Raw genomic sequence first — 18071 nt, 5'->3', positions numbered from 1 at the left:
ACAGACAAATAACTTGTTTAAGAGCCATGGACTAAACCTAATTTCCAAGAAATGCACAATCATATCCTTTGGGAAGTCATCCACCCCTGGTAACTGTAATATTGACAACACACCCCTAAGAGTCAACCCAGTGGTCAGAGACTTGGTAACACACACAGACAGTAATCTAGCATTTGACCATCACATGTCTTCAGTAGTGAGGAAATCATTCTCTGTTGTGCAGTTTATAAACAAAGGTATGGCATCTAGGCCCAAGGAGGTCATTGTTCCACTGTATTCAGCATTCATCAGACCTGTCATTGAGTATAGTGCCTTCTTCGGTAGGTACTTAACCAGTCACATCCAGCAGATGGACATCCACAGAGGTTCCTCACTAAAAGAATACAGGGCATAAGTAACATTTCCTATGCAGACTGCCTCAAAGTCCTGTCCATGTGTTCTGTCTCCTACAGGCTGGGGACATCTCTACCTGGCATACAAGGCATTGTCAGAGCCCACAATGATGAACCTCCTGCATATCCTCAAAACACATGGCACTAGAAGAACTCATTCAAAAGAGTTAAACGTTGCCCATTTTATATATAGGACCTGCTGGAGAGACTGGTATATATCCCAAAGACTACCCTTTCTCTACAACAGGATCCCCATTCTTGTGAAGCAGAGTTCCTTCATAATTCAATTCCGGTGTAACTTGGACAACTGGATGGGGGAAAACAAAATTCATCCCTGGTTTGGCATGTCTCTCTTGAGCACAGGCAGCCTGTGTAAATGGTTCATCTGCTATTCTCCTGCTTGTAAATGTGCCATTTCCCAAGCCCCTGCTTACCTTTATCAAACATAACACAACTTCTCAGAGATTTGGGATGCATGGCTAGGGTTAAAAAGGTTCTCCTGTTTGTCAGCTTAGTATGCATCTGTGAACTCTCCTAAGTAGAGATGAATGCAAAAAAGATGAACCTAAGATAATGGAGACCTTAGATGGTGGTAAAAACGCAAACCTACGTTTTGTTGCTTGGCTCCTCAACATCTGCAAAAGTTAATTAAAAGACGTAGCCATTGCAAGTGTCAAGAATTCCAGATATTCTTTTCAGAACTTTTCAGCAATGTACAGTCAATAATTTCAAGTTAAATATGTAAAATCTGATGGGTCATATCCTAACTTCAGGAGGGCTCTAATCTGAACTAGAAAACATGAGAAAAGTTGTACAAATTCCATCAACATAAAAAACAGCATTACTTTGTTTCCTAAACGTGATTTAGTATTTTGAAAAATAGTATTTAACATTACTGAAATAACTTTACTCCTGAGATGAATGCTGAAGCAAGATGTTGCCTGGAAATTGACCAGTGAACAAGAGAACACTATGAAATTTTCTAGCTATTAATTGCATATAATCTGTCATTAAATGTCATGACGTGAATAAGCCAGTAGTGTTTCAAGTAGATGCCAGTCAGAATACTGCAGGAGTTATCCTTTCAAAGAATAGACCAGTTGCTTATGGGTCAAGAGCAATTACAGAGACACAGAGGAGGGTCTCATTTAGAGAGGGATCTGCTAGCACTAGTGTATGGATATAAGGAATTGTCATATAGTAAAGAAAGTCAATTGGAAACAAGACCAACAAACATTGTAAACAGTATTCTGAAAGTATTCTGCACTAAGTAGCCTCAAGATTGTAGTGCATGTTGATATTCAGATGAGGCAAGGAACTGCTCATAAGTGATGCTTTGAATAGGGCATATTTATTATAAATACTTTGTAGAAGTGGTGGATTTTTTGATTAGTACAACTGTTAAGTTACCAACAACAGAAGAAAAAAATAGAATTTCAAGAGATATACTGATGCCAACTTAAAAATTCAGTTATTGAAAGACAGTGCAATACAAGGATAACTTGAGCAAAATGTTTCATTAAGGAAATATTTTTCTTTTTTGGAATAAGTTCTAGCCAAGGCTTGATGTTCAAAATTTGTAAGATGATAGATCAGATATGGAGTCTATGTTCATTGACATTTAAACTGATGCATTGAGGCATTGCTGCACATCTGAAACTTTCACAGGCTGCTAGCACCCCTCTCCTTTACCCATAATGGTCTGCTTCCTCTCAAGATCTCTTATGCAGTGCATCACAGCAGAAGAATCAAACAAATTCTGACTACTTTTCAAATTTGCTGTCTGTGAAAACAAATTACTGTTAGTTGCTTTTGCTGTTTTGATCATATATTTACTCATTTCAGCTTACCTGAGAATCCAAACATCCCGTTCCAGTCACATTTCATTATATGGGCAGACAGTTAAAAGGAAGACTGCTTTCATCAGCTACATGGCAGAACCCAGAAAATAAACATAAAGTAAAGGAAATATTGGAAAAAAAACAGTAAGTCAAAAATACTACCATGGTAAAAGCTGCAGAACACTATCAAATGTACAGGTTGGAGATGAAAGAATCCAAAAATCCATGGGAAAGTCCATAGCTTGAAGCTGACACTATTTGGTAAAGCAGTTGAAACAAGATCTTATGTAGCTCTTAAGGAAGTTGGTAAGTTGTATAGAAAACAACGTGAAGACTGATGCAAGACAAATATATTGAAACCGAATCTTCTAAAAGATGGGTAGCCGGAAATACCATAACCAGTCATTTCACATGAAAATACAGACTACACAAATGGTGATGGTCAGGAGTTGCAGTGGCAGACTTCAGAAAGAGTTTCTCCAAATCCCAAAAGGAATATCAGTTTTCATTAGTTGAAAATACTCTCCAAACTGATACATAGACTGTTTTAGAGTTAAACATCATTCTAAACATTGAAAAGTTAAATCTGATGATGTTTTTTCATTCTTCCTCACAGATGGGTTGCAGGTCTTCCACATTTACACAGACTTTGATCCAAGTCTCGAGCTCCTCCCTCTAACCAACCTCCTCAAATCTCGTTTGCCGCCAGCAGTGACAGATATGGTTCTCTGCAGTCTCGAGTTGACAGCAAATTTTCAAAGTTTTTCATCTAAGTTCTTCTGTGTTGGCTCTTATAGTTTCTATCTCTACTCCTCCTCCCCTCCCTATAGTTTTCACAGGCATCAGAGTCAGCTTTTATTCTTCCCTTCTTCTCTATCAGCTCTTTTTTTCGAGCCTTACATCATTCTCTTTCCTTTCCCTTTTGCTTATTTCCTGTACAAAAAAAAAAGTTTCCTTTGTTATTGTAGTTTCCTGTAATAGTTTGGCAAGCGAGTGCTTGTGGACATTGTTCAGTCTGGGTTGTTTCTTTGCTTTTTTTCCTTATTGCTGTTACAGGTGTACTGTGATTTTTTTGTGGTAACAACATCATATAAGCTTAAAGGGTTCAAACACTGCTCAGAATGTAAGCACAAGATTCCACATTCTGACGCACAGCAGGTGTTAATATTACTTAGGGCCTGAACATCTGAGGTAAACTTGTCAGATTTGTTAGGGGTTTAACCCTAGAGCAATCTCTGATCGCAGAAACAAGCCGATTCTTAAGGGCCTGTTACATCCTTCAGCATTTCCGGGGACTCAAACCCCCTCCAAGAGAGTGTGGTGGGGTCTTCTAATCCCAAGAAGTGCTCTCACAAGCCGCCCAGGGCTTCGTTGGAGCCTCCTGGCAAAATGCCGAAACATTTGGCTCTGACATTGTCTGATTCGAGACCTACTTCTACACTGATAGATCCGAGGTGTTCCTCAGAGCCCGACTGATTTTTCAGCGTCGAGGTCCTCTCGTAGGCCTTCTACCTCTACATCAGATTCAAAGCCCTCAAATCTGAGAACTCTGAGACGGACCCTGGAGTTCACCGTTAGATCAATATCTTACCGTCTAAGATGCTTCAAACCACGAACAGACACTCCCGAACAGGGTCTGCAGCTTCCTCAAGGGCTTCTAGGAGTCTTTCGGAAATTGACATGGAGAGAACGATAAGGAAGATCCTGAAGACTCTATTCAGATGGGGGTATTGCTCACTCCATCCCCTCAGGGATCCGTGAGTGGTCCTATTACATTACAGTCTCCTTCTCTGATCTGACCCTCTGCATCAGAGTCCCAGGATCTTAGCTACCCAGGAGAGTTGGTGTCTGATCCGAGGAGGCTTTCTTCCTCGACTATGATGGTCGTCTTGACCACCTCTGCTTTGATGTCATCTGATCATAGTGGGTCTCTGATTTGAAAGGTTATTGTCGTATTCATGAGAGGGGTTCGGCTTTGACTGTGTCTGAGCCATTCCTTCCTCTTGGCGCTTTAGCACTTGACAGCTCTGATCCTCTCCTGCATTGGAGCCATGGATCCGGGTGGGTCCTGCCTTTTCTTTCTCAGTATCTTCATCTCTGGGAAAGTCGGGGGAGGGATTCTCTGGGTCCATCGGTATTCCAAGTTGTGGTTAGAGCTCTCTTTTCTCACAAAGACCCAACCTCCTGAAGCTATGATCCTCCCTAACGTCCCTCTTTGGATAAGAGAATTGAGCCTGTAATGCCTGCCCATGGTCGGCCTGCCCTGAGGAGTCTTCAAACGCTTTCCTTGGAGGAAGCTCCCTCTTCTTCTGAGACATCCCCTGAGCAGCCCACAGAGGAGTTTCATCATATGAAGTCGTGCAGGAAGAGGCATATAGATTCCTCATTGGAATCCCTCACTGAGGACATGGACTTTGGCGAATGAGAAGGACCCCCAGGATCACAATTAGAAGATGTCTGCTTTGGAGATGTTTTAGAAATCCTGAGACAGAGGTGGTTGGTCAGCCCGAACTACTTCTCTGGAGGTCTGTGTTTTTGGCAGCTTTTGGGGAAAACCTTTCTACTTCTTGGGTTGAGCCCCCCAGGCGGATGAACTTGTGGATATAGTGGCCCGCTAGGTGTGGAAGGAGCTGGACATGATCGAGCCAATACCCAAATTGCTGGAGAAGTTTTTGTCATAACCCCCCCCCCCCAAGGACCATCCCCACTGGAATAAGGGTATACTGGTAGTGCCATGGTTGTGGCAGCAGCTACTAAAAAGGAGCTGGCTGAGCAGAGCTCCTCTGTCCATCCACCGACCAGGTAGTCCAGTGCAATGGACAGATTTGGTAAGTGTGTTTGCGCCTCTGTCACCTTCTCCCTGAGAGTGTTGATCTATATGGCACACTTTACTAGATTGCAGAGAGACCTGGTCAAGTAACTTTCGGACCCTTTTGCCAAGACCATGTAGATGGAGGAAGTATCTCCCCAACTGGCGACTCTTTCTTCCCTTGTCTAATTCTTCCATAAGACTCAACTCCCATGCTACGGAGGGCACCTCACAGGCAGCTGGCTCAGGCATTGCGATTAGAAGGCATACCTGGACAAGCTAGAGACAATATAAGTACAAGTCCAACACAGCTGCAGGTAAAATCCACAAAACTTTAATAAAAATAGGAAATAAAGGAGTAAGTGCTTTCACAGTGTATTCCTACCGCTTCTTCAGACTGAAAACTAAAGAATACCAGAGTCATTTAAATAGCACATCAATAAAACAATCAGCACATCAATTAAGCTTACAGTGGTTAAAGTGCCAGTACGTAAAAACACAAACCTATATACCAATGTCAGTGTTTCAAGGGTCTAGCTTTAAAAAAGGTTTAAGAGAGACTACCTCATTTAAACCAGGTGCTCTATCAGCATTTAAAGATAGAATCCACTTTTGTTCAGCGGATTCAGTCCGGTTCCTAATGTTCCCCCCTCTTAAACTCTCTGAAATGATCTCAAGCACTAATAGTCTAAAATGATGATCCATCCCATAATTAATGGAGTGCTTAGCCAGAGCATTAGTTTATTTTCTATTTTTGATGTCTCTTTGATCTAAAATTCTCTTTTAGCTGTCTATTGCTCATCCCAACATAAAAAGCATGACATTTAAAACAATAACTAAAATAAACTATATTAGATGTCCTGCAATCAGCATAAAAATTTGTCTCCAATTTAAAATTCATATCAGGATGTACATATGCAATTTCTACACTGAAAAGTTCCTTTCCCATCTGATAGCTTCTCCTTATTACAGAGGGAGGTATTATAGCATGAGTCTTTTAATTGACTTGTTCTTAAAAGAAAAATGTGGAACTGTGTCTTTAACATCTTTCAGTTCATCTGTGATGCCAGATATAGCCCAATTCCTCTTAATAATGTAGCAAACACCCTGTACACCTGAAGAGAATATGTTACAGGAAATCTAATTCTTGTCTATCTTCAACCTTAGTGGTTTTGGTGATAACTCTACCTGCATAATAAGGTCTACATTTACCCTCTCTCTCTTTAAAGGCTTCTTTATTACACTCATTGACATCTGCTTCTTTATACCCTATGTTAAGAAACTCCATTTTTAGGGACTCCCAATGCTGCTACCAGTAGATCTGAAGTAGGAGAATTCATTTGTCAGCAACCTGTGGGGTATGGATCCGATATCGGATCCGAACCGGCATGGTTTATCCAGCTATGGATCCGAGCTCCTAGCTCCTCCCTTCACCCATAATGCCCTGCTCTCCCTACATGACCCCAGATCTAGTTTGCCGCGCATGGTGTAGGCTGGATTTTCAGAGCTCCAAAGCTAAGTTCTATATTTTCTTAATTAAGGGTTTTAAAACTTTAAATTTTATTTAGTTGTGTGAAAGTTATAGGTTTCCCTTTTGTCTATATATTTTTTGGGTTAATTTAACATAGTTTTTACCCTCCCCTCGCTGGTACGTAGCTGTGTGTGTGTTTGTTTTTTGGGGCCTTTGTGTGAGTGTGTTAGTTTTTTTTATTATTACTATTTTTTTAAAAAAAAAAAAAAAAAAATAGTTATGTCTGAGGCCCCAAAGGCAATTTTTTCAAAGTGCTCCGAGTGTGGCCATCAGCTTTCTCCTGCTGATGGCCACACTCGGTGCGTTCGATGCCTTGGGGTTGAACACCTAACTTCAGGGTGTTCATTCTGTGCAGGGTTCAACCCCAGGGCATTGAAGGAGTGAAGGTCGAAGCTGGTCTTGGCGGGACTCTTGCCCCCAGACTCGGCTTCGGCCCCCGCCCCCTTGGTGGTCACTGCTTTGGCAGTCCCTGCCTTGCCTGCTCCCCCTCCTCCACCCGGGACTCAAACTCCCGCCAAAGGGTCGGAGGAGAGGGAAGCCAGGAAAAAGGACCGGAGAGAGAAGCACCACAAGCGGCCGGCCGAGACCTCCATTTCGGCCCCACCGGCTAAGCAGGCTTCTCCTCCGGCCTCTCTGGCTGCTGGCTTTCCCCCTCCTCAGCTCCGGTTCCCGTGCTTTTCACCGGAGCCTGAGGATGAGGAGACCCGACCTCCTTCGAGGCTATCGAGGCGGCACTCAAGGCCTACCTCGGTAGCCTCGTCGAGGTCTACTTACTCTCCGATGCTGATCTAGACCGGATGATGCGAAGGTTCATCCAGGCCCAGATGCAAATGGGAGTGCTCCTGCCTCCCCCCCTCTGGGGGAGGCTCGACCCCATTTTTTAAGCCCATTGCTCCTTCTCCGACCCGCTACCCGGGTTCAGAGTGCTCGGAGCCGGGCAGCCTCAGAGCCGGAGGTGGGGCGGCGCCGACAATACTGGGTACTTCGGATCTGACCCTGCCCTCGAGTCTGTCGGATCTGACCTCTCGGAGCCTTGACCCGGTTTCAGATCCGAGGGACTCAGTGTGCCTTCGGCGCCGTCATTGTCGGAGCACACTGGTCCCTCGGATCCGAGGGGCTCGGCGCCGGCTCTGATCCGCTCATCGGATCCGAGGGGGAGCCGACTTTCGGATCCTGTTGTCGAGGCTGGCTCCCCCTCGGCTTTTGATGTAGTGGAGAGGGCTCTGTTGAGGGCATCCGGACCCTCGGCCCTTGCTTCGGCTCCATCCCGCACTCCATCTGCTCTGGGCCAGGCTTCCATCACCCGGCCACTGGGACAGCCCGCTTCACTGCCCCAAGCAGTTCTTACGGTTCTGGACATTGCTGGTGAGGGCTCCTCGGACAGCCCCCCCGAGGAAGCACCTCACAAGCATTCGTGTAAGAGGAGACACATAGACTCCCCCGAGTCTTTGACTGAAGACACTGACTTGGAGGAAGGGGAAGGCTCCCCAAGATCACCCCCTGAAGATGTGTCCTTCGGAGACATCATGGAAATGTTACGGATTAGAGGTGGGTGGTCTGCCCCAAAGTCTTCCTCGGACGAGTCAGTGTTCTTGGAGGCATTTGAAGCGGGCCCGTCTACCTCTTGGGTGTCCCCTCCTGCCGACCCCCTGGTGGACCTTATTACCACCAGGGCGTAGAAGGAACTGGACACCGTGGAGCCAATCCCTAAGAGGCCCGACAGGATCCTTAGCCCCCCAGCTGACCGTGCCCACTGGAGCAAGGGACCCCCGGTAGATGCCATGTTGTCGGCAGCAGCCACTAAGAGGGAAGTCGCCCAGGAGAGTCCCTCAGTCCATCCTCTGAGCAAGGAGTCTCGGATGATGGACCGTTTGGGGAAGCGCATGTTTAGTTCAGCGACCTTCTCAGTGAGGGCGCTCAACTATTTGGCACACGTCATTAGGATGCAGCGCTATCTTATCAAGGAATATGCTGCATCCCCCCCAGAGTCCGTGTCGGAGGAGGACAAACTTATGCACTCCACCCATATGGCCACTCTTCGTTCTGTGACCAACACCTCTATGCGGTTACTTTCCCACGCTACCGAGGGAGCCACTAGAGCTGCAGGAGCGGGCCTAGTCACAAGACGGCAGGCCTGGCTCCGCCACTGCGATTTTACGGAGCCCTTCAAGGCGTCATTCGCGAACACCCCCTTTGACGGTTCTGCCCTTTTTGGCAAGACGGTTCGCGACACCTTGGTTCAGAGCGAGAAGGACGGGAAGATGCTGTCTGCCATCGGAGTCCGCTTCTCTGTGCCCCAGAGGTCCTACTCTAGGAACCAAAAGGGCCAGAAGAAGATGTGGTTCCGGAAGTCGCAGCACTCCCAACCCGCTCCGGACAACCAGTCCTTCTGTGGCAGAGGAGGACAGGGAGGACGCCGCCCTAGGGGCAGAGGGGCTCCCAGGAACCTTGGGTCCAGGGAACCTTTCTCTGAACGGCCCACGCAGCAACCCTGAGGGGTTGCCCGACTGGTCCACTCTGGAGGCAGTCGGGGGACGTTTCTCGGAGCACCTAGCAGCATGGGAGTCCATTACATCGGACCGCTGGGTACTCCAGATTATATCCAGAGGTTACAAGATCCCCTTTCTTCATGTCCCAAAGTTAAAAACCCTCCCCGATGTTCCACCCGATCAGAGGGAGGCCGCTTCAGCAGAAATTGGCCATCTGCTGAGAAAAAGAGCCATCCAGCCCATCCCCCCAGACCAGATCGGATCAGGGTTCTACTCCAGGTTCTTTTTAGTGCCGTAAAAGACGGGGGACCTAAGACCCATTCTGGACCTGTCCCTGTTGAACCTGTCAGTTCCCAAAGAGAAGTTCCAGATGGTCACTTTGCAATCCATCCTCCCCCTTCTAGGGGAGAATCACTGGATGTGCTCTATAGACCTCAAGGATGTGTACTACCACATTCTGATGAACAAACGATCCAGGAGGTTTCTTCGCTTCTGGCTGGGAGCCAGTCACTACCAGTTCAGGGTCCTTCCCTTTGGTCTCACCACAGCCCCCAGGGTGTTCACCAAAGAATTAGCAGTGGTTGCGGCCCACCTGAGGCTTCAGGGGGTTCAGGTCTTTCCGTACCTAGATGACTGGCTTCTCACCGCCCCAACAAGGCATCTACTCTCTTTGGCAAGAGACTCCTTTCTTCGTCTAGCTCCCTGGCTAGGCATCACGGTAAACATAGAAAAGTCCAACCTGGTCCCTACTCAAATAATAGAATTTATAGGAGCCAGGTTAGACACGAGAAATTTAAGAGCCTTTCTCACAACCGACAGAGTTCAGAATCTGTGACTCCAGGTGCGGGCCATCCTTCACTCCAGCTCAACACCTGCGGAATTGATCCTGAGGGAGCTAGGGTCTATGGCGGCAGTGATTACTCTTCTTCCACTCGCCCGCTTGAACATGCGGGTACTTCAATGGACACTTCAGGTGCAATGGTCATTTCTCTCCCTCCCCCTGTATCATCCCATTGCAATCAGCAAGGCTTGCAATAGGTCTCTCTTGTGGTGGCTCCATTCTCCGGACCTCCACAGGGGCCGCCCCTTTTGTGCATCTCCCCCTCTCGCCACAGTGACCACGGACGCTTCCCGCCTTGGGTGGGGGGGCATTTTGCAGGCCGGACGGTCCAAGGCACGTGGAGCAATTCAGAGACCTCCCTGCATATCAGTGTTCTGGAAATGAGGGCGGTGCTCTTGGCGTTGCAAGCACTTCAAGCCCTCCTTCCCCTGGGAACAATTGCGATTCAATCAGACAACATGTCGGTGGTCTGGTACATCAACAAACAGGGGGGAACCAGGTCTTACCCTTTATGTCGAGAAGCCATGAGAGTGTGGGAATGGGCGATCTCCACCAACCGCTTTCTCATCGCAACGCATATTCCGGGTCGGACCAACATCCTAGCGGACAAGCTCAGTCGCACCATTCTCTCCCCATACGAGTGGTCTCTCAATTCTCAAGTAGCGAAACGTATCTTCGCACAGTGGGGGACTCCCTGTTGCGATCTCTTTGCTTCTCCCTTAAACGCCAAGTGCGACAGTTTTTTCGCTCTAATCCCCCCTCCAGGGGATTCTCCGAGAGACGCTCTGGTGCATGCTTGGCCTCCCGGTCTCCTTTACGCATACCTCCCTCTACCTCTGATGCTACAAGTACTTCAGAAAACCTCTCAGTTGGGGTGCAGAATGATCCTCATTGCCCCGTTCTGGCCTCAACAGATCTGGTTCCCTTACCTAAGGTCTCATTCAGTGAATCCACCTTGGATTCTAGATCCCATTCCGGATCTGATATCACACCCATCGAACCTACCAACTCCGAACCTGGACAACCTGAAGTTGACTGCTTGGCTGCTCCAGTTCCACTCCTAATCAGGACTCCCGGTATCTCGTCCCCAGTTAACGCCATTCTGGTAGCGGCCCACAAGCCCTCTACCAGAAAAATTTACCGCAGTAAATGGAAGTGTTTCTCCAATTGGGCAGAGCGGCAAGGCCTAGATCCTTTCACGGTTCCCCTTCCTTTGGTTCTAGATTTCAATACTACTCTCTTTAATGATGGCGCCAGTAGTTCCACGGTCAAAGTTCAGCTGGCGGCCATATCTCATTACCATGTTGGACATGATTCAGGGTCTCATGTCGGCTAAGTTATGCAAAACCTTCCTAAAAGGCACCTTTTTGCTCAGACCCCCTGTCAAAGAAATGGTTCCCCCGTGGGGTCTTTCCTTGGTACTTCAGGCCTTGACCGCTCCCCCCTTCGAACCTGCGAACACAGTCTATCTTAAATTCTTGTCCTTTAAGACTGCTTTTTTGGTAGCCATTACTTCGGCTAAGAGAGTTTCTGAGCTTCAGGCCCTATCCATGAAACCGCCTTATTTGATTTTTCATCAGGACCGGGTGTGCCTCAGGATCAATCCCTCCTTTCTTCCTAAAGTAGCTTCAGAAGCTAACATTAATCAGTCCATCAACCTCCCTGTTTTCTTCCCTAAGTATCAAAACAAAGGCGAATACAAGCTGCATTCCTTGGATGTTCACAGGCAGCTTCATTTTTACCTTCATAGGACAGCTGGTCATAGGCAATCAGATCAGTTGTTCATTTCTTTTGCCAAATTCAATCTGAGTAAACCAATTTCCAAAGTCTCTTTGTCACGCTGGATTTCTCAGTGTATTCTGTTGGCTTACCAAGCCTCTGGGAGGCCCGCACCGGAGGGAGTCCATGCTCATTCGATCCGGTCTGTCTCTACTTCAGTGGCCTTTAAGTCTAGGGTTCCTCTGGATGACATTTGTTCAGTAGCCACTTGGGCTTCATCTCATACCTTTATTACTCATTACAAGCTGGACGTCACTTCTAGAGGTAGAGCATCCTTTGGCTCCGCGGTGGTCCGGAATATCCTTCCATGATGGCCACCCAAGATTCAGGTAGCTGGGGACTCTGTCCCACAGGTTGCTGACAAATAAATTCTCCTACTTCAGATTTAGAAGTTATGTACTTACCATAACGTTCCATCTGAGTAGGTGGATTCATTTGTCTGCAACCATCCCGCCCTCCTATCCCCCTGGCCTTGTCAGTTTCCTGCATAGGGTGTGTTACCCTTTAGTTAGGGTAGTTGGTGCAGGGCAAACTCGATCTGAGGTCATGTAGGGAGAGCAGGGCATTATGGGTGAGGGGAGGAGCTAGGAGCTCGGATCCATAGCTGGATAAACCATGCCAGTTCGGATCCGATATCGGATCCATACCCCACAGGTTGCAGACAAATTAATCCACCTACTCAGATGGAACGTTATGGTAAGTACATAACTTCTAATTCTTTATCATTAGGAAGCCTCATAGTTCTGTATACTTGTCCCTTAATGACATTTCGAGTTACATGTCTCAGATGCATACTGCTTCTCTGCAACACGTTATTTTTCCTAGTAGGTTTCCTATAAATAGTTGTGACCATATATGTTCTGCTTTCTTGACCTTGACATCAAGAAATTCAATTTCATCACATGAAAGTTTATACGTAAACCTTAAAAAAAAAGTTGATTGTTGCAAGTAATCTATAAATTCTACCAGACCGTCTGCTGTCCCCTTCCATAACAGAAAGACATCGTCCACAAATCTAGAATACCACAAAATGTGACCAAAAAAGCTGTCAGCTTGTAGTAGTACCTCCTAGTCCCTAGAACCTTGTTTTGGTTCAGCCAATGACATCACGGCATCGGACACACCTCCAGTAGTGGAGACCGTAATAGGTTTGCTTGTAATACAATCTTCTCAGTCGACCGGAAGCGGATCTGAGCCGTTACAGCAGCAGCATGGAGATAGAATGCCAACACAGCAAGAGCATAAGAAAAGGGAAGTCTCCTTCTGGGGACAATGGGAGCTCCTCTGAGCCTGTTTCTTTAATTATGGGACTAAAACCATTATCTTCAACATCTTTTCATCTGCAGGCCCCTTTTCCCATCAGAAGAAGAAAGCCAAGGGAGAATGGAGATCCTGCAGCATTTACCGAGCACTACAGAGCGTGGGAACTCCATAGGGCCGTGCAAACGGATGTAAATAATTTGGTTATAATATCTCCTCAGTGGAATTAAATGAAGCACAGCTAACTCTCTTGAATAAGGGCCTCTCTTTTATTCCAGCCAGTGGCCACTTTAACAGATGTTTTAACTGAATTAAGACTCTTTGGTAAAACTTTGACTTTGAAAGTAATGTTTAAAGGTACTAGTAACAATCACTTGGACTGTTTTAAGAAACCTAGTACATTTATTCCACCACCTAATGCAAGAATAGAAACGTTTGTTGAGTTATGTGAAAAGAAGTTAAGGGATGAGTTTGTAAGAAAAAGAGCAGGTTTCATAACATGACTAAAGAAGAGCATATTGCCTTAACTGAATTGAGAGTCATGAAATCTATACAGATTAGACCGGCAGACAAAGGAGGTGGAATAGTGATCTTTGATAGGGACTTGTATGTAAGCCAGATGGGTAAACTGTTATGTGATGAGACTACATATGCTTGCATTACCAAGCCCATAGTTAATGGGATTATAGAAAAAGTATCATTTTTTATATTTGACTTGTTAATGACTGGTATGATCGAGAAACTGTTTCAGTATTTTGAAGTTAAGCAACCCCTCGTACCAATTATCTATGGCTTACCCAAGGTACACAAAACCCAACACTCCCACCCATGCTTCCGTTAGTGTCTGGGAAAGGTTGGGTGACTGAGCCACTTTCAATTTTTATTGAAAAAAACCTGCATCCCTTACTTGATATGTGAGATGGTCTTGAAAGACGCTAGTAGCTTTTTGCAGAAGTATGTGGCTACTTCCAGTCTGGATACTGAATATCTCCTAGTGATGATGGATATAGAATCACTTTTTACAGTGATTCCTAATCAAAGGGGCATAGAAAATATTAGTAAGTTTATGTGTACCAATTGTTTTTCCACTGCTAAAATTGAATTATTGTGTGCATTAGAAGAACTTGTATTAGAGAACAATGTGTTCCTATTTGAAGAACAGTTTTATGCACAGAAGGTTGGGCACAGCTTAACAGCTGCACCAACCTGGTACTAGTACAGTGGGAGAGGGATGTACTACTCAAGCTGATAGCTTTTGTGATCACATTTTGTGGTATTCTAGATTTGTGGATAATGTCTTTCTGCTATGGGAAGGGACAGCAGACTGTCTGGTAGATTTTATAATTACTTGCAACAATCAACTTGTTTTTAAGGTTTGCGTACAAGTTTTCATGTGATGAAATTGAATTTCTTGATGTCAAAGTCAAGAAAGCAGAACTAACACATATGGTCACAACTATTTATAGGAAACTTACTAGGAAAAATAACGTGTTGCATAGAAGCAGTATGCATCCCAGACATGTCACTCGAAATGTCATTAAGGGACAAGTATATAGAACTATGAGGCTTCATAATGATGATGAACTACTGGTAGCATTAGAGTCTCTAAAAATGGAGTTTCTTTACAGAGGGTATAAAGAAGCAGATCTCAATGACTGTATTAAAGAAGCCTTTAAAGAGAGAGGGTAAATATAGACCCTATTATGCAGATAGAGCTATCACCAAAACCACTGAGGTTAAAGATAGACAAGAGGTGATTAGATTTCCTCTAACATATTCTTTGGATGTGTACAGGGTGTTTGTGACATTATTAAGAGAAATTGGGCTATACCTGGCACCATGGATGAACTAAAAGATGTTATAGATGCAGTGCCACATTTTTCTTTTAAGAATAACAAGTCACCGAAAAGCCTGTTGTGCTATAATACCTCTCTGTGTAATAATGAGAATACAACAGATAGGAAAGGAACTTTTCAGTGTAGAAATTGCACAGCATGTTAAGTTCATTCATACGGGTTGCAAATACGTACATCCTGATATGAATTTTAAATTGGAGACAAATTTTTATGCTGATAGCAGGACATCTAATATAGTTTATTTTATTGTATTAAATGTCATGCTTTTTATGTTGGGATGAGCAATAGATAGCTAAAAGATAGAATTTTAGAACATCAAAGGGACATCAAAAATAGAAAAGAAACAAATGGTCTGGCTAAGCACGTCATTAATTATGGCACGGATCATAATTTTAGATTCTTAGTGCTTGAGATCATTTCAGAGAGTTTAAGAGGAAGGGGACATTAGGAACCGGACTGAATCTGCTGAACAAAAGTGGATACTATCTTTAAGTGCTGATAAAGCATCTGGTTTAAATGAGGTAGTCTCCTTTAAACCTTTTTTGAAAGCCAGACACTTGAAACATTGACATTGGTGTATAGGTTTGTGTTTTTATGTACTGGCACTTTAACCATTGTATGCTTAATTGATGTGCTGATTGTTTTATTGATGTGCTATTTAAATGACTCTGGTGTTCTTTAGTATTCAGTGTGAAGAAGCAGTAGGAATGTACCGTGAAAGCGCTTACTCCTTTATTTCATATTTTTTTTAAAGTTTTGTGGATTTTACCTGCATCTGTGTTGGACAGGTACTTATATTGTCTCTACTTAGTCCCTTTTGAAAGTACCATTCCTTATTCTCTCTTCGACTATTGTGCGTTTTAAGATACCTGGACAAGGATTTGTGATTTTGCAGAGCCCTTCAAGGTGTCCTTTGTCAATGCCCTTTTTGATGGTTTCTCTTTATTTGGGTCATCAAGGAGACCCTAATCTGCAGTGAATAGGAAGGGAAGACCCTGTCTGTCATCTGGGTCAGGTTTTCTACCCCTTGGCTTACCTTTAAGAGAAATCAGCGAGGTGGTAGAAAAACTTGGTTCTGCAATTCCTGAGGGTCTTCCCAGGAACAACGCAGGGGATCTTCCTCCAGAGACAGAAGGAGAAGCCGCCCCAGAGGCAGAGGGGCTCCACAGGGTCAGGGCTTCAGAGAACCATTCTCTGACCAGTCCTGTCAGCGCTCCTGAAGTGCTGCCCAACTGCTGTACTCTAGAGACAGAGATCGTTTTTCGCTGCACCCGGGTGCCTGGACCAAACTCACAAAAAGTGCCTGGGTGCTCTGCATAATATCCAAAGGATGCTACATCCTCTTTTCTTTGTCACTCTCAGAAAAGCAAACAAAACTCCCTGGCATTCCTTTCAGTCAGAGGGAGTGTGGAGTAATACAGGTTCAAAAGCTGCTGCACAAAAAGCCATCCAAGAGGCCGTGCCCAAACAGGATTTGGAACTTACTTCCACTTTTTTTAGTGCCAAAGAAAATCTGCTGACCTGAGACCCATTCTGGATCTAGGCAAAGTTCCAGATGGTTACAGTTCGGTACATCCTACCACTGTTGCACAAGGACAATTGGATGTGCTTGATAGACTTAACAGGAATGTACTATCACATCAAAATAGACTGGCACTCTAGGAGTCATTTGCGCTGTAAGTCTGGGAGACGATCATTACCAGTTCAGGGCTCTGCCCTTTGGACTCACCACAGCCCCCAGGGTGTTTACGAAGTGCATGGCAGTAGTCACAGCTTACCTGAGACTGCAGGGAGGAACCTATTCATATCCTTTACGCAGAGAGGCCATGAGAGTCTAGGAATGGGCAATAACTTCAAACTGCTTTGTGATTACAACTTACATACCATGGAAGTCCAGCGTTCTGGTGGACAGACTCAGCAGGTCCATTCTGACCCCTTATGAGTGGTCCCTCAATCAATCAGTAGTGTACCTGATTTTCGGCTGTTGGGGCCAACCTTACTGCAACTTATTTGCTTCTTCCAGAACAACAAATGCAGCAGGTATTTTGCTCTGATCCTACCTTCTGTGGAGTCTCTGAGGGATTCTCTAGTTCATGATTAGCCCTCCGGTCTCCTTTATGCTTCCCCCCACCACCACTTATTCTGACGTTTCTAAAGAAAGCTGGATGGTTGAAGACCTCGGTAATCCTCATTGCCCCCTTTTGGATTCGGCAGACCTGGTCTCACCTGAAGTGTCTACCATGGATACTGGAACCCAGACAGGATCTCCTCTCTCACCCATCAGAGAGTTACCGTAGGAATCTACGCTCCTTCAGACTGACCGTTTGGTTTCTTCAATTCCAATAATTGTACAGAGGTCCAGGCTTGCTTCCCCAGTGTGAGACATTGTGTTAGCCTCTCAGAAACTATCTACTAAAAAGGTTTACAAAAGCAAATGGAAAAGATTTGTTTTTTTGGCCTGCAAAGAGATCAATCCTTTTACAGCTCTTATCTCCGCTATCCTCCTTTTTCTTGTCTCCCTTTAAGAAAGGAGGTAGTTTTTCTATTTAACTTCAGCTGGCAGCCATATCAGACTTCCACTCTGGGAATCTGTTCAGAATTCCGGCTACTTCTAGGTTATATAAGGCCTTCATGAAAGAAATTTTTCAACTTGGGCATTTGTTAAAAAAAATTCTTCCTTCTCCGTGGGATTTTACTGTTGTGTTAAAAAATCCTTCCCTCTCAGCGGGATCTTACTGTTATTTTCCAGGGCCTAACTCAAAGGCTTTCGAACCAGCTGCTGACTTTGACATGAAGTTTTACTTGGAAGACTTGTCATCTTCGTGGTCATCATCTCAGCAAGAATTCCTGAAATTCAAGCTTTGTTAAGCCACCTTAACTATTTTCCATAAGGGCAGGTATCCCTTTGTACAAATCCCTCCTTTATGCCTAAGGTAGCCACAGAAACTAATTTGAACCAGTCAATTCAATTACCAATCCTCTTGCAGAATATTTCAAACAATTGTAATAATCAACCCCAGGAGTACCCGTGCTCTAAATTTGTAGAAAAACAAAATTAAAATGAAGCCAACTTGGACCACCAGTGTTTATTTTATTTATTTATTTATTTTACATTTGTTGACCGGGAATAATCCAACTGAGCTAAAATAGTCCTTTTTCAGCGGAGGCCTGGGGAGAAAAGCTCCAAAACATTATACAATACAATGAGAGAGAAAAATTACAGAAGCAAATATTCAAAAAAGATAATTTCAAGTGTTAACTACATTATACAAT

At 44.8% G+C, this 18071-nt stretch overlaps 1 protein-coding gene across 1 annotated transcript in view; it reads left to right on the top strand.

Annotated features, from left to right (window-relative positions):
• TDRD15 (tudor domain containing 15) overlaps window positions 1-18071 on the top strand; it is a 688203-nt gene that overhangs the window by 628236 nt on the left and 41896 nt on the right. Inside the window, exon 4 of the mRNA XM_044063524.1 lies at window positions 2238-2377. The gene's annotated coding sequence lies outside the window, so the exon portion shown is untranslated. The remainder of the gene's footprint in view (window positions 1-2237; window positions 2378-18071) is intronic.

This window comes from Protopterus annectens, chromosome 2.part1 (assembly GCF_019279795.1).
Source record: "Protopterus annectens isolate FY-2018-M chromosome 2.part1, PAN1.0, whole genome shotgun sequence".
NCBI lineage: Eukaryota > Metazoa > Chordata > Ceratodontiformes > Protopteridae > Protopterus > Protopterus annectens.
This window is presented reverse-complemented; position numbering and strand designations above follow the sequence as displayed.